Below are 27,302 nucleotides of genomic sequence, written 5' to 3' on the forward strand. Positions count from 1 at the left end.
AACTGGGAATTAAAGCTAGGGAAAGAAACACTGACTCTCTTCAAAGCTTGAAACTTGAATCTCAATTATTAGACAGATTAAAACAGAGTGATGTACTTAACTTAAGGACCAGGATTTGAACAATTATTATTTTTTTCCTCAAGAAGGAGGCAGGTGTACTCATGGAAAGTAGGTTTAAAAGACACTTCACAAAACACTTTTTATAAAGTAACCTGTCTGTCAATCTCTCACAGAGACAAAGAACTTCTAGTGGGTTGCAAATGCCATGATATGGGGATGTATCAATCAAGAGTTTTGATTAGATGAATGTGTTAAATCGACACAGGAAACTGAAATCTCAGGAGTATGTTTAATTGGTTGATTTACCTCTCCAGCAATTTTCAAAAGCTCTGAAGAACTTAGTTTCATATAGGCTAGCCAAGATAACTTGGCATTTTTGTTTATCACTAGTTCATGAAAGAACCCAAAAGATAAAAAGAAAATCTTTTCATATAAAAGAATGATAAATATATAATGCATGTTTTAAATTTTCCTACAACCAATAAGATCTTGGTACTCCAAACAGACAATATATACATGTTTTTTAAGTAAATCTAGCAATGTTTCTCCTGGTCATTGTTTCCTTGCTATTTGTGTCACGCTCTTCTCTTCTCTGTTTTTTGGATTTTGTTTGGATTTTTATAGTTCAGAACAATTCTGATTTATACATATTTTAATATTCCTAGTGTCCAACAGTTTTAATTTCCAAGGGTGAGATTTTAGAATTATCTTTCCTTTCCGACATTGTAATACGTAGTAATAATAGCAGCAATAATCTTTTTTTAAACTTAAGCTCATCACACTCCATCATCGTCATCTTTTTTCTAAAATAGTCTGATGAGCAGCTCTGATTAACTGCTTGTTGCTCTGAAAATGATAAATGAAAAACCACTGCTATATCTTTATTTCTCGGCATCCTTCCCTAAGACATGCTCACTCTCCTACTCTTCATATCATACATCAATTAATAGAGTGAAGGTTTCTGATCATTTTAGATAGCTGTGTGTGTGTTCTCTGCTTCCCCCTCCCCTTTCTCATATTTATTCTAGACTTTTAAATAGTTGTTCATTAAATAAGTTGTTTCTGTATGCCTACTGTACTCCTCCCACCATGGCACTAATTTCTGGTCATACAAAATTGGTTAAAATAGGGCTGGTGCCCTTAAGGGATGCAAAAGAGGAAGACCAAAGAACCACTGCAAAACACATGAAAGGCCATGGTACAGGAATGCATTAGAAGTTCAGAGGCGTCAAAGTAAATGTTTCTTGTGGACCGAAGAGATCAGGCAGGGATCATCTTCTCCCAAAAAAGGCTAGATAAAGACCTTTACTGTCATATTAAGGACCTTGGAATTTTTTCTGTAAACAAAGGCTAGATGGAGAATGCCAAAGACAAACATGCATTTAGAATTTTTCTTCATAAGCAAATGTTAAAGTCCATGACCTTTATCTTCAATTTTGTGAAAAATTTTAATGTATTATTTATAAAATATCTATCTGTATCTGCATATATGCATATAAAGTGCTTGCCTTTCCCCTCATCTTTCCATTTCTGAAGTCTGAATGTTTGCCTCCCTAAATATCTTTTTTTTAAAAACTTTTTAGAATAAATCCTCAGAAGTATTCCACTCCAACACAATTGACTCGTTATTTATGGCCTTCCATATAAAGAGACATGGGCTATTTTTAACAAATATTTATATCTGAAAAAATACAGGTTTGAATAATACTGCAAATAATAATGATAATAAACATTTGTTGATATCTACTCATTTTCTAGGCACTCTACTAATTACATTTTCCCATTTTGTTCCACAATAATCCTAAAAGGTAGGTATTATTATTATTATTTCTGTTTAACAAATGAGAACACAGAAACACAGGGATTAATTTACTAGACCGAGGTCCCACAGCCAGGAAGTGAAGCATCAATAATTCTAACACAGGCACCAGGATTCTAGATTCCATTTCAAATAAGAGACCCCAAAATTACGGTACCAAGAGCCACTTACTAGATATTATCCTATATTCTGATAATTTTTCTGGTATTTCCTTTTGGTTTTAACTTCCATTTCACTGAGCTATCATTGGATCATGATGTAAAGAGCAGCTTGGCTACTGCAAAAAAAAAACATCCATTGGAATTTTTATTTCAGTTATTGAATTTTTAAGATCTAAAATTTCTGCTTCATTTTATTTTAGAGTTCATGTTTTTTTCTTGAAGTGTCCCATCTCTTCACAAGTTAGATCCATCTTTTCCTTTAAACTATTTAACATATTGTTAATAACTGTATTAAAGTCCTTGCCTGCTAATTCCAATAACCTGCCTATCTGCGAGTATGCTTCTACTGACTGCTTCTCTTGGTTCTGAGTCACATTTTCCTCCTTCTTCATGTTTGTAATGTATTTTATTATATTCCAAGAATTACATGTAAAAGAATATTGGAGACTGAGTATATGTTTTGTTTGTTTCTCAGAAAGTGCAAGCCTTTGTTCTGTGTCTCGCAGCTTGTTTGAGGGCTGATCATTCAGATTCCTCCCAGGAGGATATGGGTTGAGCTGGAACTAGGTTGAATTTGTAAATAGATTTGAGTTCACCTGTGATTAACTCAAGCCCCAATTCCCTGAGGTGCCATCTCTTTGATATAGTCACTATTTGTGTAGGGGCAGGACTGGCAGATATTTTGGCTGTTTTTAGTTCACTTTAGATTCAACTCTAAATGGGCTGCAGAATCCAGTTACCTTGATAAATGCACTATGATGATTTCTTTCTGCTTATTAGCCCCTTCTCTTATATTGTTTTCTGAGCAAAACTAAAGGATGGGGGAGAATTAATGACCCAGGAGTTTGTCCTTATATTTGACTCTCTTCCAGAAGCAGTCCATTCTCCCAGCCCATGCTGTTGTCAAAAGCCCAGATGATTTCCCCTTCAGCATGCTAAGCTTCTCCAACGGCCATTGCGTTCCCACCTGTATCCATACCAGGCACCTTTCTGTAAGTGTGGATGCTGATACATTCCTGCCTACCTTTAAAAAGCCCACTTTACTCTGGAGTTTAGTTCATTACCACTTCCTTGCCAGTTACAACAATCCACAATATTTAGAAGTAGAAAATGAACTTTACTTCTTTGTAAGTTAATTATAAAAATCATGCACTAATTTGGCTATCGATAGAAAACTTAAATATGCCAATTCAAGTAACTCAGTCATTTCTGCTTTAGAAATCAGTCACGTTGGGTAATTCAGGTTCAATTCATGTCCCCACCCTCCTCCTTCTCATTCTTATCTTGGTTATGTATCCAGCATCTAATGTGCCAATTATCATCCTGCCACTAGGAGACAATTATATCACAGTACCACTCTGGCTTCTATTAAAGAGAAGCTTCTCACCTGATCCCTGTCATTCTAAATTACCAAATAATGTCAATGATTTACAGATATCAGATCATTTTAATCTGTATCTTCTTTGCCCTCCTTACTCTCTCCAAGTCTTATCTCTTTCCCTCTTTGGGCTGTAAGCGAATGCTTTCCTTCACTGCTATGGGGTATAAAGGACTCCAGGAGTCTGTTCTCTGGACCATCTGTCTAGATCACTCACTCAGCCTTGCCTGGGTGCTGTATAGATGCAGGTGCCTCTAAGGCATGAGAACTTTCTTAGGCTACATGAAGCAGAGAACACATCTATCTGTTCTCATATTCACCCAAACCTATGTGGCTTTTTCTTTTCTTTTCTTTTCTCTTTTCTTTTCTCTTCTCTTCTCTGCTCTTCTCTTCTCTTCTCTTCTCTCCACTCCTTTCCTCCCCTCCCCTCCCCTCTTCTCTCCTCTCCTCTCCTTTCTTTTCTTCTTTCCTATCTTTCTCTCCAAAATACCACCTCCTCCTCCTGTAATTCAGCAGAAGTCTCCCCCTTCCACAATGGCAGAAAATGTGTCCTCAAATTATCATCTGGAATCTTTTCCTATTTTATGGTTTATGTTGTTAACCCGTACTTAATGTGCTTTGGTTTTCGATATAAGGAGTCAGTCATTTGGAATTCAAGAAATTTTTCTCTAGCTCTTGAAATTGAGTTGTGGTTTTTAAGATGATCACTTCCGTTAAGAGCATAATTAAGTCTTTTCTGTCTATACTTGCCTTTCACATTAATCAATGAATAATACAAAGCTATTCTGCTACCTGAACAGCGGGATAGATTAATAGTGCAAGGAAGCATGAGAACACAATTCATAAAACCTCTATTTTGGTCAGATTTCTGTAAGGAAAAGGATGGCACACTCAACATGCAAGAATGAAAAAAGTTGAAAGAAGTAACTATTTGCTAGGTATAGGCATGATTGGGGGAAGCCCACCTGAGATGAAGAACCAGGAAAAAAAAAAAAAAAAAACTCTGAAGGGTGAAGAATTTTTTTTAAAGAAGAGATGGCAGCTAGGCTCTTTAATATAGCTTTAGGAAAGCAATAAGTATGTTTATAAACCACAAGTAGTTAACTGTAGCTAGAAAGCAGTCTTCAAACTGGATTTGTGAACTACTGGCATCTTACTAAGACTTTAAAATTAGACTATGAGCACATGGTAAATATTAAGGAATTTATTTCAAGATGGTCAAATTGTCTAAATTTGATTTGCCCGAGAAAGTCCCTTCCTTTAAGTCCTTCAGGTGAACGGAGTTTTGAGGTATCTAATTATGTTGGAATATTCTAGGTTCCAATATATTGCGTAGCGGGGCAGAGGGAACCCCTCCACCTAGGGCAGTACCAGGGGTCTGGACCCACCCAAGGCCTACGGAAGGGGTGTGTACTGTGCATGCACGTGCCTTGAAGCTCAGGGAAACAAGACCTGGAACAGTTCAAGGGTCATGAGGGGCCGGATAACTGGACCTGGTTCATGGGGGACCGGAGTCATCTGCCTAATTCCAATCCCTGTCTTACCTAATGTTGCCTATTTCCCAAGAAGGCAGAGCTGGGGAACCTTGTGGGGAAGGGGTGCAGCAGAGAATTCAAAAGTCTTGCCATAGCGGGGTGGGGAGGGGCGGGGTGAGGGAATCCTTCAACAAGAGACAACTGGAAACCCGGGCGGCTGGCGTGGTCGCAGTGGGCGGAGGCTCTGAGGCGCGGGCAGGAGGGCAAATGCGCATGCGGGTCTTGCGCAGCAAGGTCCTCGGAGCAGGGGGGTGCGGCTCAGCCCGCAGCCAGTGCAGGCAAGGCCGCACGCAGTTCAGAGGAGGCTTGGTTACTCTCTGAGTCTTAGGGGAAACCCGGCGGCTGCCGGTGTCCACGCTCGCACTGAAATAGAGACTCTCGTTCGTTGAGAAGCCAGGTATGTCGGGAACGGCGAAACCTTGATAGGTGAGACGGACCCGTCATAGAAAGAGAGACACACCTGGGAGTCGTGGTGCATGGAGAGGCCCGCCAGCCCAGCACAAGCAGACGGAGCCTGCCTTCACTTTTGCAGCCCTAGTATTAGGTCGTATTACAAAGGAAGACTCCCCCGACCCACCCAGGACAACCCTCAGGTGGTTTGGACTGGCCATGGTCGCACAGACCCGGAGGGCCCCGACAGGCCGGTGACTGCTGAAGTGTTGGATACTGCGCATGCGCTTGCCGTTCAGTGGTTAGTGCTTCTAATGTTGAGAGCATCTACTCCGTGGCAGTGCCGACTCTTCCTCAGCATACGTCTGTGGCCACGTCAAGATGCCCGAGACAGAGCTGACGAAGGAAGGAGGGCTGATTTGCAGGTAAGTGAGCACAATATGATGGCACTAAGCGGTATCTCAGGAGTATCCGACTACTGTGAGGAAGCAGTAGTATCCTTTGGCTGTGTCTTCAGATGATATATCTGGAGGGCCTGGAAAAGAGTTGGCCAGAAATCTGAATGTATACTGATTCGTGAACAGTGGCTAAAGCTTGGATGGAATGGTCAGATAATTGCAGGGAATAGGATTTGAGGACTAGAAACAATATTTCAGCCCATTTTAAGTATGGTCTTGTCAGAATGGGTCTGGAGTAGACTCTTTGTGTCCCATATGAATATTCATCAAGGGCGTCTGTTGCAGACCAGGCTTTCAGTAATCAAGTGGACAATAAGACACGTTTTAGGGATTCTGTGTGACTCTTCCCTGTTACCTCAGTGCTTGTTTGCTCAATGGCTTAATAAGAAAAGTGGCCACAGTGGCAAAGATGAAAGTTGCATATATTAACAACCTTGGCTTTCCCTCACCACAGTTCGTCTGGCTAACCCCACTGCTAAGTGCCTCGGGTTCTAACAGCTGACTGACGCTCTTTCCTCCGATAGGAAGAAAAGGTTTGAACAGCCAACCATGTCAGCATGGATGGGGCAGAAACTTGCCCCCATTGGAATAAACATTTATTCTGGGTATATAGATTGTCCTTCTTAGACATCCTGAATCCCTTGTTTCCCATCATTGTATCTGTTATACACTGCTTTTAACAAAGAAATTCTTTTATGGTGAAAAAGTGAGAAAGCAGGTTGATGTTTAAGGGATTCATTACAAAATGGTGCAGTGGTCAGTACATTACTTCCTGTAACACCAGCTGGATGACAACAGCTGATAACTTTGAGGTGCTGTCCTGCAGGATACTCTCTGTGTTCGAAGCAAGTAACCAAACTCTGTTGTTACTTTTCCTCATTTCTCTTAATGACCCTCTTCTACAGATCTGCTTTCATTCTCTCTAGCTGTGCTTTTGGCAGGTTTAGAATTTTTGGTTTCCAAGGCAGGAATGCATTCACAAAATAATGGTTCAGTTGACCTTGATGCTGAGGCTGCCAGTTAACTGTTGGGGCTCTTCCTGTCCTCAAAGGATTGAGGAAAGAAGGGAGTTGATAGACTGTGGTGACTGACCCAAGATGAATGTGATTGATGTTATTACGTAGTGGGGGACGGGGGGAAGTATGTCTGAAACCCAGGAATTTCTCTGTGATGCCTCTTACAACTTCTACATCCAGTTTAAAATGTTCATAGAATTTCAAATAAACCAATAATATAATAATAATAGTTACTATTATTATCATCATTATTTTAAAATCTACCAAGGCTCAGGCCCCACAAGGAGAACGGTTTGTGTAGCAGCCTTACCAGCTGAGGAACATGGAAGTTATAAACTATCACTTCAGACCAGTTGAAGAAAGAACTATAACAATGACCTGTGGTATTTTTGTTTGTTTGCTTGCTTGTTTTTGTTATTTCTATATTTCTGTATTTAATCAACCACTCCCTTTTTTCTCCATTCCCTTACTATCTCATCTTAAGTGTGTTGGTAGCGCTTATATTTACCATTCAACCCGAGTTTTCAGTATGATAGAGTAGCACTATGACTCAATTTAGAAGAGTAAAAAATACCCAGATATGGAAGTAATTACTAATGGAATGAAGGATGAATTTGGATATTTAACAAAGTAATGGGCTTGGTGGGTGAGTTTTATTCAAGGTAAAGTGTTAAATAAGAAGAGTGCCCCTGTAAATGATGAAGTGTGCAATCTAGAATAAGGTTATAACTTTCAAGCATCTTTATTTACCAACTGTCACGCCACAAAAAAGAGTAAAGCAGAAATGCTACTGTAAATTCATAGTAGTTGTAGGTGAATTTAAGTAAACTCTTGTCAGTGCATGATTGATGAGATAGACCAAAATATGTAAGAGTTCATGTAATATAATAAATCATATGGTTGACCTAATCAGTAAATCTCAAACACTATACCCTGACAATAGAGAGTACTTTTTCTTTGTGTAGTCCCATGAAACTCTTAAAACAACTGATTATTTACTAGGCCACTAAGGAACCTAAGTAAATTCAGAAAGGTAGAAATCATGTAGATCATATTGATAACCTAAATAATCTAAATATTCTCTTTTGTTTCATATTCATCTAACTCCCCTGTTTTGTTTTGTTTTTTTATCTTAATACTTAATAGAGTACTTGGAGGAAAAGAATGGAAATGCTTATGAGGAAATTGCTTCTGGCTTTTGTAGTGGAATGAGTCGAATCAAATTGTTGCATATTTTCCCCCTAGAGAATAAAAATAATGCATTCCCCTCCTACGTAAAACAAACAGAACCATTTGCAAATCTTTCATTTTCTTTTAATAAGCCTTCAGATCAACTCAGGCTAGTATTAACAAGCAGAACTTTCCTTGGGGGAAGATATTTGGAAAAATTATTACTTCTTTTTATTTTGCTTCTAAATTATTTTATTCATTATAAGCCAGGTCTCGTAATATCCTAGGCAAAATTAAACAGGCTTGAATTATAAAGATGGCACATACTAGCTACTGAGTAAGATCAATTGTGTAAAAGAGGAGAGTCTACTTAGGTCCCCCAAATTCCAATATATTTAAAAACTTACTTATCACTCTTGACATTCTGAATAAACTAAATGGACAGAAGATGTCTCTGTATGTATTTAGTTTTCTACAAAATGTATATCCTTTACTCCTCTAAGCATACTCTTGTCTAGAAATGTGTCTTGTTCTATGCAACAGTATGCCTTTGTTTATCCATTTAATTCTTATGTGCTCATATTGGGGTTCTGCACAATCTCGTTACTCACTGATGTGGCAGTGTGATATACAAAACAAACCAGGTGTGGCTGTGAACTGCTGTGCAAATTTGAGTCTAATGACCAGTGCAAGAAAAGTATCAAATGTCTTGGATATTCAATTTTTCAGCAGTATTTAATGAAGAACTACTAAATGTCAGGTACTGTTCCAGGTGCTAGAGATAAAACAGTGAACAGAACAAAGTACCATGCCCATATCCCACTGGAGGAAGCAGAAAACTAACAGAACAGGCAAATATGGCAGAGTGTGTTATGTGCTATGAAGAAAAGTAAAGCAGGGTAAGAAAGGTAGTGCCAGAGTGAGCAGAGGTTGCTTTTCTGTACATGGTTACCTGGGAAGGCCTCTCTAATATGGTGACGACTGAGTGGAGATTTAAATTAAGTGAGAACAGACTGATACCTGAGATAAGTGTTTCCTTGGCAAAGGGAATAGCAAGTAGTGTCTTAAGGTGGAATTGTACTTGAGGTTGGAGGAACAGCAGAGAGACACACTGGTTAGAAAGCAGGAGTCGGGGCTGAAGATGTGAGGGATGAGGCCTCAGAGGCAGTAAGGAGCCAGGTCGCAGAGGGCATTGCAAGATGCAGTGACTTTGGCTTTAACTCTTAGGAAGATGGGAAGCCTTTTGGAGGTTATAAGCAGAGCAGTGGTGTAGAATCTGACTTAGATTATAAAAGACTTCAGGAAAGCTCAGATATATGAGAGGGTGGACATAAACTCCAGGTTTGCCCGAACGCTGTTGCACTGTGTAAGGACGTCTCTGGTTTACAGATAAAGCAGTGGCTTTAGTGGAAATAATGTGTGGCCAGTAGCTTTTGGATGGAACTAATGAAGGATGAAAAGTGGGGGCAGCAACCAGAGTCCTGGTTCTAGGGCTGAAAACTGGACCTGCGGAAGTGGAGTTTGTGCTGATAGTGTGTTTTTGGCAGCTCTAGCATGCACTCTCCAGAGTGGGCAATCAGGAGGTTCTCCTGCCTCTTTCAAAAAAAAGAGACAGTCAATAACAAACATGCATGAATAGGTGGAGGGCTGTTTCACCAACAAAACTGGATAGGACTTGGGGCCAAATATTACTGAGGTTATTACGTGTGGCTGATGAGACCTGGGAAAATAAGGGAGTCTTAACCTGTTGAAACTGTCAACGAGTGTGAGGCTGGGGACATCTCATCTCTTCCTCCTACATCCCCACACCATTTACAACTTGTAGAATAATTTTGTTCCATATTTGCATTTTTGACAACATGTGTACGTATCTTTTTTCTGATATTCGACAATGTTGCCACAGTGCATTATAGATACGTATTGACGTCAGTCTTCCTCACTAAATTATGAGCAAGTCAGATACTAGGAACCATGTCTTACTCATTTTTGCTTATCACTAGTACAGCATTTGACATGTAGGATTTACTAAATAAATAATAATTTATGTGTGTGTATATACGTTATTTTTTCTAGGAATAAGGAAGCAGGTAAATGTAACTTTTTCCTACGAGCTGTAGATTTTTAAAAAATCACATCTGAAACTAGGTATCCATCCTTAATTGGATCAGAAACTCTACATTAGTTGTTCATTGTTGTTATTATGGAGGGTTTATGGCTTTTATTTCCCTCAAAATTTTGAGTGAGAGAACTAAGATTTTCCATTAAGAATTAAGCTTTCAATGAACAAAAAAGCAAAATTGCTTTAAAGGACCAAAAAGGCATCTTGGTCTGCATAATTTTAGAAGGACTTGCTTGAAAACACACACATAGACATACACATGTGTGTGTAATTATATAGAATAGATAAAATAATTACACAAACGTATAGCACATCAGATTAAAAATTATAATTTTCAGCGACTACTTCATGATGGCATTATTCTAAGTGCTTTATATACTTTTTATTATTTGAACCTTTAATGGAATTATTTTCAATATTGTGTATCAATTAATTTGGAAATACAGGAGATGATTTTCTACCAAAATCAATATAAAAATATCTGTTTTCTGGATTGATAAGTATGGGATGAGAATTTGGAAAGCTAGTCAAAGATTTGTTTCTCATATTTGAACTAGACCCAGAAGGATGAGTTTTAATCAGTCTCTAAAGGACAGATAATTCCTGATTCGAGCAGTTCTGATACAGAAAAGAACTGAAATATTTCCAACTCATTTCATGTGGCAGACCAAAATCAGTCAAGGATATAACACAAACTGAAGACTGTCATTAAATTTTAGCTATGAAGACAATTACAAATATCCTAAATTCAAGAGAGTAAAATCATTACATATTAGGAGCAGATACGTTTTATTGTAGAAACCCAAAGATGGCTCAGCATTAGGAAATTTGCTAATATACTTGACTGTACTATCAGTGTAAATATACAATCTGGTTATCTGAATTAGTAAAAACTGATAAAATACAATAAGTCCTGATTTGACAGCTGAATGAACAAAACATTTAGCAACCTAAAAATGGAAGGAAATGGCCTTTATAAAAGGTGCTGTATCAGAAATCTACAACAAACATCATAATTAGAGGAAATTAGAGGTAAAACATTTTAAACATTCCTATCAAAGCTAGGTATAAGCAATGATTACTACTGTACAATATCCTATTGCATTGTAGGCACTGCAACAAGACAAGACAAAATGATCGGGAAAAAAACATTGGTAAGAAAATAATTCGCTGCTGAAAGGTTCTTTTTTTAGTATCTAATCCACATTTCCCCCAAAGACAAAACATGAAAATATGGATACTAATACCAGCTTTATACTGTTTTTTAATATACTTGAAGATATTTTTCCCTATAAAGCATTTGGCAGAGTATGTTACACAGAATAAGTACTTAATTACCTTTCATCACTGTCACCATTATCATCACCATTTACTCCCTGAGCCTGCAAGGTTAAGGGCCCAACCAAAACCATAGTGGTTTCTAGTATATTTAAGAGGGCTGATCTTTACATAGTTAAAGGTGGAGATTAAACATATCCATCTTTAACAGGCATAAACTCACAAGGACATGGACAGTGGGAGAGGAGAAAAAGTATCAAAAGTATAGATGCTGGATCTTACTTGAGTAAGTCATAAGCATTTAAGCAGAATAGAAAATTACTCAAAGCTTTGAAAGCTGTTGGGCTGGGAACTTCTAGCTGGTATAGGAAAGTAGGATTTAGGTAAGGAAACTTGGTTAACAGTCTTTAAGAAGCCGGATTTGTAAATCCCCTGCCCCATACCACATAGGCAAACATTTGTCCCCATTCCCTCCACCTCTCCCCATTCCTCACCACAAGATGCTGGAGATTTTTTACTTGTGGGCGATTTACTTGGGCGGTACTACCAGGCACTGCTGAGATGGGGGTGGGGGGTGCTGTGTTGCAACCCAGAGAGGGGTAATTAACTCTAATTTGCATACCACACACAGAGACCATGAAACCTCTTGCCTTCTTCAGCTGGAATGCAGGTCTTTACCTTCTAGGTAGTTTAGAAGAATTTCCTCTGGAAAATCCAGAACAAAGTTCTAAAAATACTGACAGCAAAGTTTTTCTAAAATTAACCAGTTCAGTCAGATCACTTTGTTCCGTTGTATTTATGTGCTCAGAGCTTCCAGTCTAATCTTAGACCACTCCACATAAATACCAGCAGATAAACAAGGAGTACCAAACATCCAAGGAAAGCATCTAACCTGAAAGGGAGAGGAAAAAGTAGAAAAAAATAATCAGAACAAAAGAGACTTAGAGGAAACAAAATACAAGAAGAAAAGCACATGCAGCAAAACCAAAGAAAGCTATAAGAAAACCAAAATTCCCCAAATGAAAGACAAGCAAGTTATCATGAAAAAGAACATTAAAAAAGGGTTGGGGGGGAAGTTTTTAAAATAAATAAGATGATTCTGTAAGCTTCCAGACAGGAAAAAAAATGTTATAAAGGAATAAAAAATCAAATGGCTTCAGAATTCTGAATTCTATAAGATAACAGAGTAAAGCAATAATCTCTCTGAGGGAAAATTAATTTTATCTCCAAATTTCCATACTCATCCACATTACCAGCAAGTATACAGATATTCTTAAGACATTTTCATATATTTGAGACATAAAGTCTTAAGGATTCTCTCCCACTCACTCTTAAGAAGCTGCTAGAAAAGGCGCTCAACAAAATGAAGGGTGTCTTTGTAGGACAAGGATGACATGGGAGTGCAGAAGCAGATGTATCCCCCCTTAGAAGCAAAATGCATTCCCAAGAGGGTGGGAAAGGGGAATTCAACAATGATAGACGCGGGAGAAACTCAGTCACATTGAGGAAGCTCAGAAAGCTCTGGGTAGGTTGCTTCCAAGAATGTGAAATTGATAGATGACTTAATATGCTTTAAAATATTGAGAAAACTAGGGGAGTCTTTGAGAATGAGTTGGTGATAAGTGAATAAAAAATAAGCAAAATGAAAAAAATAAAGTATATAAATTCAAGGAAAAACAAAAAGATATGAGAAAGGCAAAGTAGTTATACTAAAGGGCTCAGCTATTAATAGCCTTTATATATTCTTATTTATATATTCTCATATATATTCTAAGTGTAGTTCTATCATTCTAAATATAATGGAAGGATGGCAGGGAAAAGTGTGTACAAGTGTATGTTTGCAAGAACGTGGTAGGTATAGGGGATAGTGACTTTCATAACAGAAGGTCAATAGATACCACCTATGACTGAAAATTTAAAAATAACATAAACAACCATATTCTATAATTCAAGAGATAAATATCAAAATAAGTGACTAAAGTAGTTGAAAGTAGTTTCCTATAACAGCTAGAAATGGAGGTGGAGTGGGAGAAAGGGCTGCTGTTTTTCGTAACAGTAAACCTTTTGTTACCATTTTACCCTTCCAAGTGCTTGCATGTATATCATTTATAAAAGTAAAAGTAAAAACCATGTCTTGAAGCTTCTCAGCTCACAGCCTAGTTAGTGGTTCCCTGGTCACACCTCCCTGATATATTTTTATCTTCATTTATTAAAGTTTAGACCTGTGGTTTCACGCTTAAAGCTCAAAGTTTATACATGGGTTGCTGAGAAGGTTTTTATGGTTTGTACAGTGTTGAGCCAAAGAAGGCTTTTACAAGTTTGAATTGGTTGCCATCATCTAAAATTGAGGGTTTCACATAAAACTATGACTCCCATTTTCTGGTGAAAATTCAGACTCCGGCAAACGCTTGGGTCACCTTACAAGGAGGCACACATTAGCTGGAGCTGATAGCCATGGCCCATTTTGCCTGCGTCACGCAGTGGTTCTCCACACTCCCTTCCATTCCTGTTGTTTATTTGACAGTGAAACAGTGTGGTCAGTTGTCATTTATCACTGTGCTTGTACTCCTGCTTTGTTACAGTGGAGTTAAGGGAACTATTTCTCTCTCAAAATTGGAAAATAAAAGTGAGAGAGCAATATATTTTTTTAAGAAAAAAATAGGAGAGCACGTATTTCTTACTACGATTGAACAGGATACGGCTTGTTCAGTGTGCAAACCAAATGTGTGTGACAGAAAAATGCAGAGTAAGATATTTTTATGAAAATTATTTTGGTCAGAATTATAAATATTTGAAAATATTCATGATTTAAGCCATAATGCCCAAGATATAAAAAACTGTAATTTTAACAAGTTTTTTTTCCTATGTGTGAAAAAAATGAATACTACTGTGGAATGCAGTTATAACTTAAGTAAAATTATTCTTTAGGTATTTAAAACTTCTGATAGATGAGAGCATGTATTGAGTACAGCAAATGGTGAAACCACAAATAATAATTTTTAATTTAATTTTTATCAGAAATGCTACTTATCAGTATGTTAAAGAGTTAGCTGAGAACTTCCAGAATAGTTGCCTGAAAAAAAAAAATTGTTCATGGTATTTTTCTATAGTGGGTGTTGAGAATACAGATACAAATAATTCCACCTAGACAACAGTGTTTATTCTGGCAGCTTCTTGTGTGATCAGAAAAATTGGGACATGGTGTCCATGACAAGCACTGCATTAGGAACTGATTTAATCTTTGTTTTGAAAAGCATCTTATAAATTTTAACATAGACTGGTCAAAACTGGTAAGAGTGCCTACAGATGGTACAGCTCAAGGATGTTTCTTCTAACACGAGATTTGTTAGAACTTAAATTCAAGGAGATAACATTGTGCAAAGTGGAATGAACGTAGATTTATCACATCATTCACCAAGATGGAATTTTGTTCAAAAATTCAAGGTAAAAGGTTCATATATCATATAGAATTCTATCAGCTGCAAAGAATAGGAAATTCCTACTCAAATTCGCTTAAAAATAGGATACATAATTTCATATGCAGAAAGTCCAGAGAAAGGACGTTTTAGGGTTGATGGATTCAGTATCTCAGTGTGTCATTAAAGACCATATACGTCCTTAGTGTCAGTTTTATACTCAGGCTTTAGCATGATGCCTGAGTGATGAGGTGCTGAGCACGTTTTTTAAAAAATGTAAGTATTCAGTGGAAGATGAGAGACCTTTACTAAAACCAGTTCTGGAAAGGGGAATTACATTAAGACCAGTAAAGCCTGCCCTGGAAACTGGAAGTTGGGTCACTTTCCCCTGAAATACATGAACGCTTAGAAGAGGTTTATTTTCTAGGAAAAAAAAAAGAATCAGGATATTTTGGGATGAAAGAAAAAGGATAGAGATGCTAGGTAGGAGCAGATACTGTTGTCTTAGATGTGTTCCCCTGACTTTAACTAGAGACGGTTCAGTCTTGATGGATGAACTGCAAGCACAGTCGCAGTGCTTCGTGGTTGGCTGTATTAAACTGAGGTTAGGTGGTTTTCTTATGAAGTGGTATTGAATCCTTTTATGGAAATTTTAAAGCAATGAAAATCAGTTAACTAGTGAAGACTGGATCAAAAATTTTTGGATGAACATCTTAACCTATTGAAATCCTTTGACTGTTTCTCGGCAAGGTCTTCAAAAGAGTTTACACCCGTGCACCAATGTCTGTTTTAATTTGCTCATTCCTGGGGTAATTAGGGCTCTGGGAACCTCATTAGGCAGGGAACAAACTGGTCTTCTTTTCTGAAAAGAAGTTGGTTTTCAAAATGAAAGTAATGGCTTGAATTGTATTCCAGAAATTTATAGGTTAAAAACCAATTTTCAAAAAAACAATTTCTTTGATTTCAAACTTTGTGGAAATAAATGATTAATTTCCATCAGTTTTCTCTCATAGGTTTGAAAGTGTGAATGGAAAACTGCTAGTGGATGTTACTGAATTTTAGGACCACATACTACTAAATCTAAACAGAAAAATATTAAAAACAGATATTCTAGGTGTTGTTTCACTAAAAATACAAATCATGCTGTAAGATTTTATCCATTTCATGAGTACCTATATTTATGTACTACTCTTTGCAGCTAGAAATTGCTTCAAAATAAAAATTGCTCCAATAGATCAAAACTGAAACAATACCTGATTTTTATATTATTGGGCCACAGAAATATGTCAGGTTTCAGATTGCAAATCAAGCAGTAGCGTCATTAAAGAACAATTTTTAGAATTAAATATTACAGTAGTTAAAACTGTAGTGTCCAGTTTTATTCATGTTTTATTTTGCTGAATGCTTACACTAAGATTGTATTTTTCTAGTAGTTGGATTTTTTTAAACACATCTTCTGCTTTTTGTGTTTCAGTTATCTTCCTGTTGACATTTAATTTGCTATCTGTTTTAGGTCTGAATGAATTACTTTATCTTAAAATTTGCGGAAAATTGTTCGTCGGACTTGGAAAAGGTTCTGCCTTAACCCTATGAAGATTGCTTTCTTAATCCCAGGGCTGTGTTGAAGCTGTTTCTTTAGTGATTTATAGTTACATTTTCTGATGGTGCTACCTTCATTTAGTTTTAGATCTTATCAGGTGTAACGATGACTTTTATGTGTCAGTTTTATTTCTTTGGCCATGGAGTGCCCACATGTTTGGTCAAAAAGTATTCTGGGTGTATCTGAGAGTTTTTCTGGATGAAATTAACATTTGAAGTGATATCCTGAGTAAAACAAATTGCTCTCCGTGAAGTGGGTGGGCCTCATTCAGTCTGTTGAAGATCTGAATAGAACAAGAAGACTTAGTAAGAGGATATTTCTCCTACGTGACTGCCTAGAGCAGGGACATTAGTTTTTTTCTTGCCTTCAGACTTGAACTGAAACATCAGTTCTTACTGAGTTGTTGAGCCTGCTGGCTTTCAGGTTGGACATACCTTTGCCTTTCCGGTTCTCAGGCCTTCAGACTTGGCCTGGAACTATGCCATTGGCTCTCCTGGGTCTCCAACTTGTGAATGCAAATCTTAAGACTTACCATCCTAATCACATGAGCCAGTATCATCTCATAAATCTCTGTCTCTCTCAAAATATGTTTAGATAGATAGATAGATAGATATCTAGCTATCTAGAGAGAGTGAGAGAGAGAGGTATATATATAAAGAGATTTATTAGAAGGAATTGGCTCATGCAGTTACAGAGGCTGACAAGTCCCAAGATGAGCTGCAAGCACGGTGTGGTGGTTGGCTCTATTAAACTCAAGACCCAGGAAGAGACGGTATTTCAGTTTGAACACAGATACATAGCTGTATAGATGGATTGATCTATGTGTATGTCTTTATAAGATACATATATATCCTATTCTGTTTCTCCGGAATACCCTGACTAATGCGCTGGAAACAATTTTTCTTTGTCATCTTGCTTCCAGCAAAAATTACATTAGGCAAGGATTGGTTTCATGTTTCTTCTTTTGATTTCAGTTGAACCCAACATTTCTATATAGTCTATTAAAGCATTCCTTCTTAAACCTGGGAATCTTGTTAAAGTGCAGTCCCAGTATAATAGGTCAGGAATAAGGTGTTAATTTCTATGTTTCTAGCAAGCTTTTAGCTGATATCAGTGCTGCTGATCCCAGGACCATTGTTTGAAGAGTAAGGTGTTGAGGATTGCAATTTCACAAGCCGCTGACTTACGCCTAAACTTTGGCAATATATTAAGGCTCACTTTCTGCAGCCTTTGCCTACAGATTTGCATCTTGACATTTCAACACAAAAGCTACCTTAAATTAGACTGTATCTTTCCGAACCATCTATTGCCACCTAATGATACCTTAGAAAAACAGTAAGGGTGAGGTCTTACCAGGAAAGTATACCATACTCATAAAATAACTTTTATCTTTAAAGAAAATTATCAGAACTGATTTCCTAGTTTCCACAAACATTGTGACTTCTCTTATAGAATAAAGTTAGATATGAGAAGATTTTCATTTGTGCCCCTCACTTGACACTAACTTACTCTATGTGGCGTAATGAAACAGAGGCTTCAGAGTTAGACATAACTGAGGGAAATAACTTCTTTGGACTTCAGTTTATTTATCTTTCAACTGAAACATACCTCTTACTACCATACAAGCCCTCTTTTATTTGGAGCCCTTACTAAAAATATAAATCTGCAAAGCAGAGGCAACTTATCGTAGAAAACTTTGGATGTTTTCGTTTCTTCATGAATTGCTGAAGTCATAGAAGCAAGAAAGTGTCTGAGACCAGGTCTGACAGAGAAGGAGTGTTAAGACTGATTTTTTTTTTTCCACTACAGAATAGTTTCTTAATTCTCCTTTTGCTCATTACTTCACCATCTCCAACAACACTATAACCACCTATATATATCCACATGAGGGGAACATACAGGAAGAAGGAAGGCAGAGGAGACTTTATCAGAAGGTGGTTGCTATTCATGCTTTGTTCTGGGAACTCTATCTTATTTTGTCTTTTTCTGATTGAGATCACAGTACTTCATAATTTTCATTATCTGCATAGAAACTGAAGAAATCTGACTTGTCTTAGTGCCCTGAGTCAAATCTTAGAAATTTATTTCAATCTGACTCCTTAGCATAATTAATATTATTTAACTCAATAGTGGTCTCTCTTGAAGTTTAAGAATATAAGAAAGATTTTAATTTTAAGGAAAAATGAAGGAAGAGACCTGCTTATACAGTGACACAATGTGTTTTTTCCCCTCTAGCTACCAAATCCTAATTACAGGTATAATTTTTATTGTTGTATATACATATAATTTTTGCTATAAAGCAAAATTTTTGCACTACTGCGTTTGCCTGGGTCTTCTAGAAAGTCGAGCTGGAGACAAGAATTATATTGGTAATAATTTGAGAAGAAAGTACAAGCTTTAGGCAGAGAGGGAAAATGGAAACGAGGCAAGAGATCTAATGTGACACACACAGCAAGTCACTCGGCAGACTTCTTTTCTTGGCCAAGTACCGGGCTCCCCGGGAGGAGGGAATACAAAAGGAACTGAATTTGGCGTAATCTATAGGAGGGAGAGAGAAAAAGAGGCTATTTATCTGACTGGTTCCCTCCTGTTCCCCGTTTCCTAGCAGTCAGTATTTATACCAAGGGGACTGAGGATTCTGTATTGCATTGTCTGGCCTTTCAGCAGCCACTCAAATAATGAGGTCCCATACTCTGCAGTGGTGTTTAATCCCAATTTGAAACTAGCAGGATTACCTGGTGCCGGTGGGACACTGCCCGAGAAAGAGAAAGAGAGAGGCATTTGTAGGAAACCTACTGAAAACTCCATGTTAGAATATCCAGGTATGATAGACATAGTAATATGTATAGCAGTTTAGTAACTTACCTGGAGTTTAGTTTATAGTCAGACTTTTTGATAACAAATCTTAATGTCATTTGCTTTTCCGGACTTTAAGAAATATTTTTATTAGCACAAATGCTTTGATAAAGTATCTACAAGATTTCTGGGTTAATTTTATTTAAAATGTGATTCTGCAGAGAAGTGTGAAAATACACTTTAGGTTAGCACAATATGGCAAATAAAAATATTTTTAAAATATTTTAAAAAAGAATGCTGAAAGTTCTTTTAGAAATGAAACTAGTTATGTTCCAGGTAAATACTTTGTAAAAGTTTCGCACCTCAGTGTAGGTAGTGAAGAATGCAGATGCTGACCTTGAGGTTTTCTTTGATAAATAAATGACCAAAGTGAATGACAGAAAGGACCACACTAATAATGCAGTCTATCTAAAGCCTATGTCATTTTAATATCTCTAAGACATCTGGCTGTGTATAATTTTTGTATACTCTGAGTTCTTTTTTTGTGGGGATGAGAGATTTTTTAAATTATTTTTTATTGAAGCATAGTTGATGTACAACTCTGAGTTCTTAATGAGCCAGCCTCAGGATTTTACAAGCCATGTTTGTTTGTGATTTTAGAGGAGAGTTAAGATGTCAATGTTAGATTTTCACTGTGCTTCTGTAATATTTCAGACTATGATCACAGTGCACAAGAGGTACATGAGGAATAAAATAAGTGATGTAATATAGTGGGACAGAAAGCAAGCATCTATCACCTGATTGTAGAAGGAAGTAGCTGTTTTCAAGAAAAATCAGAACTTTTTGAAAAAGCCAAAAAATAGAGGCATGAACTTCTATAAAATATATGGAATTAGAGGTGCTGATACTACTGTCACATATACCAGCTGGGAGAATATTTCTGCCAACTTTGGAATTTGCTTAAAAAATGAATAGTTCTAACTTTAGGGTAAAAAACTCAACTATTTGAATTTAGTGTTCATCCTAGGTAGAAGAGATATATGAGCTTTATTCTGCCAGGATATTTAAAAAGTTAATCATGATATTCCGCTTCTGCCAGAATGGCAGACTTGGTTATCTGTGAGGAAATTCTCACAATGGAACAGTATACTTTTGAGGAAGAGGAAAATCTGAAATGTGAAGGAACTGGTAAGACATGAAATGGAAAATATATGTAAACCTAAACAAATACTGTGTGTGTATATATGTATACATATAGACCAAAAAAACTAACATACAGAACAACAACATACAGTTTAGGTGGAACATGATTAGATTAAAGCGTTTTAAGAGTTGTGTATTATTCTGGAGAGGGGTTAATACATTGTTCAGTATTAGGATTTGGGGGGTAAAGTTCAAGGATGAAAGCTACAAAAACTATAGGATACACATTTCTGAAACAGTAAGAAAAAAAAACAATAGCAGTAGTGTAGAAAAATAGGACAGACAGAAAAAAATAAGATAATAACAGGTAAATTTGAATAGATTAACAACTGCAGAAAATGAATGAGTTATAATAAATCAGAAAAAAAGAAGGGTAGAAAGTAGAGCTTAGAAATATAGTTAGGGGAAACACCATTTTCAGTAGGAGTGTGAACAAAGAAGGAAAAGGGCGTTGCTCACCCCACAGTTGCACAGGGGTTAAGTCATCACCTACTACAGTTGCTGGTGAATAGTTCACTCTGAGAAGAAACTAAAACAGTAACAGGACGAGGCACTCTGTGCTTTGAACAGGCAGGCCCTCGGTTAGATGTATATCTTAGGAAGAATTTTATTGAACTCAGATTCTTTAATCTTGCATTATATCTAAGAGAAAATCATTAACTTGAGACATCCGTTCTTTGCAGTAATCTTTTACCAAGCTTATGTTTGACTGCATGCATTTCCTAGCCCCAAGTGGTGTATAAACTGGCTTCTCCCCTTCTTCTTTGGAACAGTTTTCCTCAGAGCTAACCAAGAGCTAACTCTGTCAGGGCTGTAGTCCTCAGCAGGAGCCTGAATAAAACTTAAGCTCACAGCTCTCATGTTGTGCATTTCTCTTTAACTCGGTAGGTGATAATAATAATAAAACAAAACTATTAGTATCCAGGTGAGTAAGAAACATATATTTTTGAAAGATACTAAAGAAATTGTAAATAAATAGTTGTTCATTCTATATTTCTGGAAAGAAAAACAAAATCATTTATTATTAAATTCTCGTATTTTTTAATTCAAGGCAGATCTATCAATTCCAGCAGGTTTTATATGAAACTTAAAAATCTCTTCTGCAGTTTATATGGACATACAAAGCTCAAGGAATGGCAAAGACCTCCTGAAGGAAGAGAATAATGTGAGAATTTGCCTTATGAGTTATCACAACACAGATTATAATAATAAAGCTCACACGTATTGGTTCAGGCTAGGATGACATATTTAATATTTTAATGATTCTTGTACTGCTGATACTAAGCAGTCAGAATAGAATTCTGACCAATCAGAATAAAGATCTAATAAATGAGAACTAGTAAAAGTAGATATGCTATTCGGGTGTATACTGGCTGAATATCAGCTTTGAACAAAAAGATAAGTCAATGGGAGAACAGAATGGAAAACCTAGAAAGAGAGCCTGTCTTAAATGGGAATTATGTGTGGTAGAGGTGTCACTTTGATCACTGGGAAAGGAATAGCTGTTTAATAAATGAGACAGAAATGAGTGTCCTTGGATCTTGAAAAAATACACAAAATTTAATTCTAGCTGATTAGGTACATAAAAGTGAAAGAAAATACCTTAAACATCATAAAGAATATATTTAATAATATCTTTCTGTCTTTAACATAGATTATACCATAAAAACAACAGATGAAGTTGGCTATATTAAAATTAACAACTTAATGTTTATCAGAATTCAGAGTAAAAAATTAAAAAAGCAAGTGACAAACTTGGAGAATGTAGGCTCAAAAAATAAAACTAACAAAGGATTATCCAGAGTATGTGATGAATGGCTAAAAATCAATAAGAGAAAGACAAATAATTGGGTAGCAAAATGAGTGTAAACACAGGCAGATGATTGGTGAATAAACATTCCCAAAAATGTACTCAGCCTTATTAGAAATTTGGAAGATTCAAATTAGTATCTATTAAATTGAGAATAACAAGTCCTGGAGGGTATATAAATGAGTGAAAACTGGTACATGCTGCGAGAGAGAGTCAACTGATACAACCACTTTGGACTAAATTTTAACATTAGTGTGTGTTTGAACATACAGTAATGGTGGAGGGATAAATTAGGAGTTTGGGATTTGCAGATACTAACTACTACATATAAAATAGATAAACAACAAGGTCCTACTGTATAGCATAGGGAACTATACTCAATACCTTGGGTTTTTTTTTTTTTTTCAGTACCTTGTAACAGCCTATAATGAAAAAGACTGAAAAGGAATATATATATATATATATGGAATATATATAGAACTGAATCACTATGTTGTACACAAGAAATTAACACATTGTAAACTGTCTATATTTCAATTAAAAAAAAAGAATGTTCACAGTAGCACTATTTATGCTAGAAACATCCAAAATGTTCATTGGCAGGAGAATGGATAAAAAATTGTATTATAGGTGCACAATGGAATACTATATAAAGAAGGGCTACAAGAAATTACATATAAAAATTATAAAAGAAATTACATACAAACTTAATTTTGCACAAAAAAGCAAGTTTTTAAGGAGATCCCACATGTATAAATAAACCCCAGGAATAAACAAAACTAAACAGCATATTTTTTAGGGGTGTGTGTGTATATTATTTACATATATAAATAAAATGTATATATGATAAAACTCTTTAGGAAAAAGCAAGAGATTAATAAATTTAAAGTATTGTTGAGAGGAACACTGATGGATGCAAAGTGCTGATCATGTTCTTAGGTCCTAAATGCTTAGTGGTCTTGCAAGGTATCCTTTTTATTTGATGCTTTCTTATATATACATTGCATATATTCTTTTATTTCTCAAGTATTATGTTTTAAAAATAGATAGAAGAAGAGGAAGATAAGTTACATATGTAGATTTATTTGTCTTTTAGATCCTACATAGAAAAATATTAAGTATAATGATAATCACTGAGATCCCACTAATTCACAACTTAAGGTAGTACAGCTTTAAAACTGACCAGATTTCATGTGTTTACTTTGATTTATGAAAGTGTGTTCAGTTATAGCATTATGTATAGCAGATAGGGGATTTTAACAACTTAACAATGAATTGTTTTAGGATACTCACCAAAATTGTCTCCAAGTTTAACAGTGCTGTGAACTTAGAAGACTCTAATTAAAGGTAGCCTGGCAAGTAGTCAAGACCATGTGCTGATGAAAGGGTGATAGCAACCTCAGGTATTGAAACAGCAGCTTGAAAATGTCAAGCACTTAAGGATAGAGTGGGTGAATGGATTCTAAGAAGGAACTTTTAAAAGAAAGGTGAATGATCACTTTAAACAAACATTTTTTGCTTTGTACTTTTCCCTCTTAACACACCAGGAAGAAAACAGGGAAAGACAGTCCAACTTATGCCATGTGTCAGGATGGATCCAAAGCTGAGGAAGAGAGGATCCAGTAGATCTCACTGTCAAGGAATCTGTCATGCCTGTGAGCCAAAAGGAAGGGGACACGACTTCCTGTGTCAAAGAAAACATTTTGGAACATGGGGGCACTCAGTGCAGAGCTCATGCCAAAAAGAGCTACAAGATCAGATGGCTTCTCACAGGAAAACATACTATAAACATTGGCAGTGACTGTCTCTAGAAACTTTCCCAAACTTCTGACCGGAAACTTTCTAATTACCTGTGGTGATTTACTAACTTCTCTTAATTTAAACTTCAGCATTTAGTTATTTTCTCTTACTTGTCCTGCAACAGTTCTAAGAATGACTTTTATTTAGACTTTGCAGGCTGAAAAACCATGTAATTTTTGGCAAATGCTAACTATTTTAGTTAAACAGGTAGAAATTGATACATTTCTTTCTAAAGACAAGCGATGCTCCTATTCTCATTTTGTGCATGGTGTACAGATGTTCTTTCCAGTTCTTGTCTTGTCTCAGGAAACAGTGATTGATATATTAGGAAATGGCTTTGACAATAGCCTAGAGTGGAGCATGTGAAATTGAATTATCTCTGTAATTTTCTTTTCTTATTCCTTCATGATATGGTTTCCAAGAGATGGTAAGGATAGAAACATTACCAACTTCTACTATTCAGTGATTAACGAAATTTGAACTGAGTCAGTTACAAAGAATCAAAATTAAAGTATCTACTAGGTTTAGGTTAATGTGAAAAAGACCAAACATTTTGAGATTTAATATAAAAATAAAATTAAAAATGTAAATATTTTAATTTCATTTAAATCACACGCACTCCTCACACAAGCAGATTTGCAAAAACATGTTTCTATTTCACAAGAAAGCAGTAAACAGAAGTATCAGATCTAGTGTACTGTGATTTGATGTGCAAAATCATAAACAGACATACACAAAATATCATGTAGCCAAGTTAGAACTACTTTTCCAAGAATTCCCTTCCACTTATGGTTTTGAATGAGAATTGGCCACAGGAAAATTAGTGAGACCGAGGGCAGAAATGGATCAGCTGCCATTAGCCCCTGAGGTCATTTAGGGTACCAATGCGATGTGGCCAGCACATGTTGCTGTCGGTGTGCTGGCTCTTGCTGGGAGGAGGCAGCAACGGATGAAGCTGATGACCTTGACCACTAAATTTGGCCTAACTTCCTTTGCCTGTAGATATATTCCTCTCCCCTCTATCAGAGGAGTTTAGGTCCCTTTTCTTCCTCCCCTAGTGGTGGTTTCCTTAGGAGGGACTGCTGATCTTCTTAAGGACTTAACTCCAACACCTCTCATTCTTCTTAGAGCTATAACCCAGGCACAAGTCCCAAAAGGCCCCAGAGAGAATCCCAAAGGTAAAGAGTATAACTTGCAGGGAGTCTCAAACCACACCAAAAATTCCAAGATTTTGCCAGTTTATATTGATACAAATCTTGAGTGGATCCCACGGAATATTAAATCAGGGTGGAAGGAATATAAAGTTGTATTGAGCTGAATTTGTTAATCTGGCTGCACCAAGCTGAGATTCTGGATTTAATGTGTTAACGTGTGCAGCATAGAGTAGCTCCAGCAGTTTGCTTGGTTGGTTGAGACTTGGACCCAGAGTTGGCCCACACTGAAAAAAGTTGAATTGCCAAACCTTTCATATAACGAAGGTTTCAAAAGGTGTAAGGATATCAGAATTCTAAAATGGATTTATCATATAAATCATGTACCCAACTCCTAACCTTTTCATTCAGGTGGATTCAGAGAACAGTCCCTTCACCAAGGTTGTGAGAAATAAACATGAGCATCCCTGAAGGTCTCTGTCGTAGCTGTTGTTGTTAGGTGATAAATGGCAGTAGGAACTGCTGTCATCAAACTCAAGGCGTGATGTCAGCGGAGAGGATAGGATTCCAGAGTTGTTGGAAGCCAAGTGGTGGTACGAAATTGCCAGAAACAAGTAGGGGCATGGTTACTGTTAACAGGCAGCAGAAGAGGAGTAAGTATAGTGATTTGATCCTTAGAGATTGCTGGTGTTGGCCAATTGATTCAGCTATTCTAGAGCTGACATAAATGAAGCAACCTATTAAAGTATTATTTGAACAACTAGACAACTTCTAGTTGGGTAAACAAAAAGTCCGAATTGAATCCCTTCAACTAGTCCCCAAATTTGAGCCAGTTCAACTACACTGAGACCTTTGAGTGAAAGAACGGCCAGGTTTCCTTGAAGGAGGACCCAGCTATATTGCCATGAATGCGTACTGTTAACATTTATACTGATAAAATAAAGACAGGATCTGACTCTGCCCTTGCATGACTCAGCCTCAACTGGTCTTAACCTAATCCTTGTTGAATACTGTCTCTATATGAAATTTTGATACTTTTTTCATCACAGATTTTTGCACTAATTTAATTCTTAAAACAGTTCATTAAAATATCATTTATCTTAAAAATTTTATTTTTTACTAATAGACTTTATTTTTTTAGAGCAGTTTCAGGTTCACAGCAGAATTGAGCAGAAAATACAGAGAGTTCGCACATAGCCCTCCCCACCCACACATAGATACTCCCCTACCCTCAACATCCCTCATCAGTGTGTCGTATTTGATATAATTGATGAACCAATGTGGACACGTTATCAACCAAAGTCCATAGTTTATATTAGGGTTCACTCTTGATGTTGTACACTCTATGGGTTTTGACAAATGCATAATGACATGTAGCCACCTCTGTGGTATCCTACAGAATAATTTCATTGCCCTAAAAATCCCCTGTGCTCCATCTGTTCAAAAGAGCATTTATCTTGATTACTGTTTTTTGGCACCCTATAAACTTTTGTGCCAGGCACTAGTGTCTCACTCAGTTCCCAGCATTGTATCCAGCTCCTTCCGGATCTCTTCCAGTTTCTCTGATTCTGGGACAGACACATGTGCAATTTCTTCTGAAGATCTCCCAAACGGTTGAGGTTGGAGGTGGTGAGAGATAGACACAGGTTAAATTTTGACCGTGTGATTCCAGTTTGTTAGTATGGGTTCCAGGCTCTAATTTATCCTCACTCTCCCCTCCTTCATGTTGTGCTTTTCAGCCCAACTCTGGCCCTCTTGACTGACAGGAAATTTGGGCCCACCAGCAGACATAGAAGCTTTTTGTAGATTTCTTCACCAGATCCCACAGTTGTGTAAGATCTATGTGGCTTGTAGCAGTTCTCCTTCTCTGCTCGAACCCTAACTAATGTATCTTCAGAATTCTTGGTTGCTTTTTCTTTAGATTTTTTGTCCCTCAGAGATTCTTCAGTACTCCCTGAACACAGAATTTTTTGGTTCCACCCTGATAGCTTGCCAGAAATGTGCAGACGTGTTTGAACTTCAGCAGCGTATGTTGCTTGAGTTCTTTGCCAGCAGAATTTTTAGCTCCCATTTACATAAGCATCTGACTGTTCAACAGATGTGATCATCTTTCTTAAGCTGTAAACCCAGACTACCTGATAT

General features: G+C 36.9%; 1 protein-coding gene across 1 annotated transcript in view; it reads left to right on the forward strand.

The window, feature by feature from the left end:
- Positions 1-5,654: 5,654 nt before the first annotated feature.
- LOC116662698 overlaps positions 5,655-27,302 on the forward strand; it is a 485,265-nt gene continuing 463,617 nt past the window's right edge. The window contains exon 1 of the mRNA XM_032476646.1: positions 5,655-5,768. The gene's annotated coding sequence lies outside the window, so the exon portion shown is untranslated. The remainder of the gene's footprint in view (positions 5,769-27,302) is intronic.

Source organism: Camelus ferus, chromosome 3 (genome assembly GCF_009834535.1).
Source record: "Camelus ferus isolate YT-003-E chromosome 3, BCGSAC_Cfer_1.0, whole genome shotgun sequence".
In the NCBI taxonomy this organism is placed as follows: domain Eukaryota; kingdom Metazoa; phylum Chordata; class Mammalia; order Artiodactyla; family Camelidae; genus Camelus; species Camelus ferus.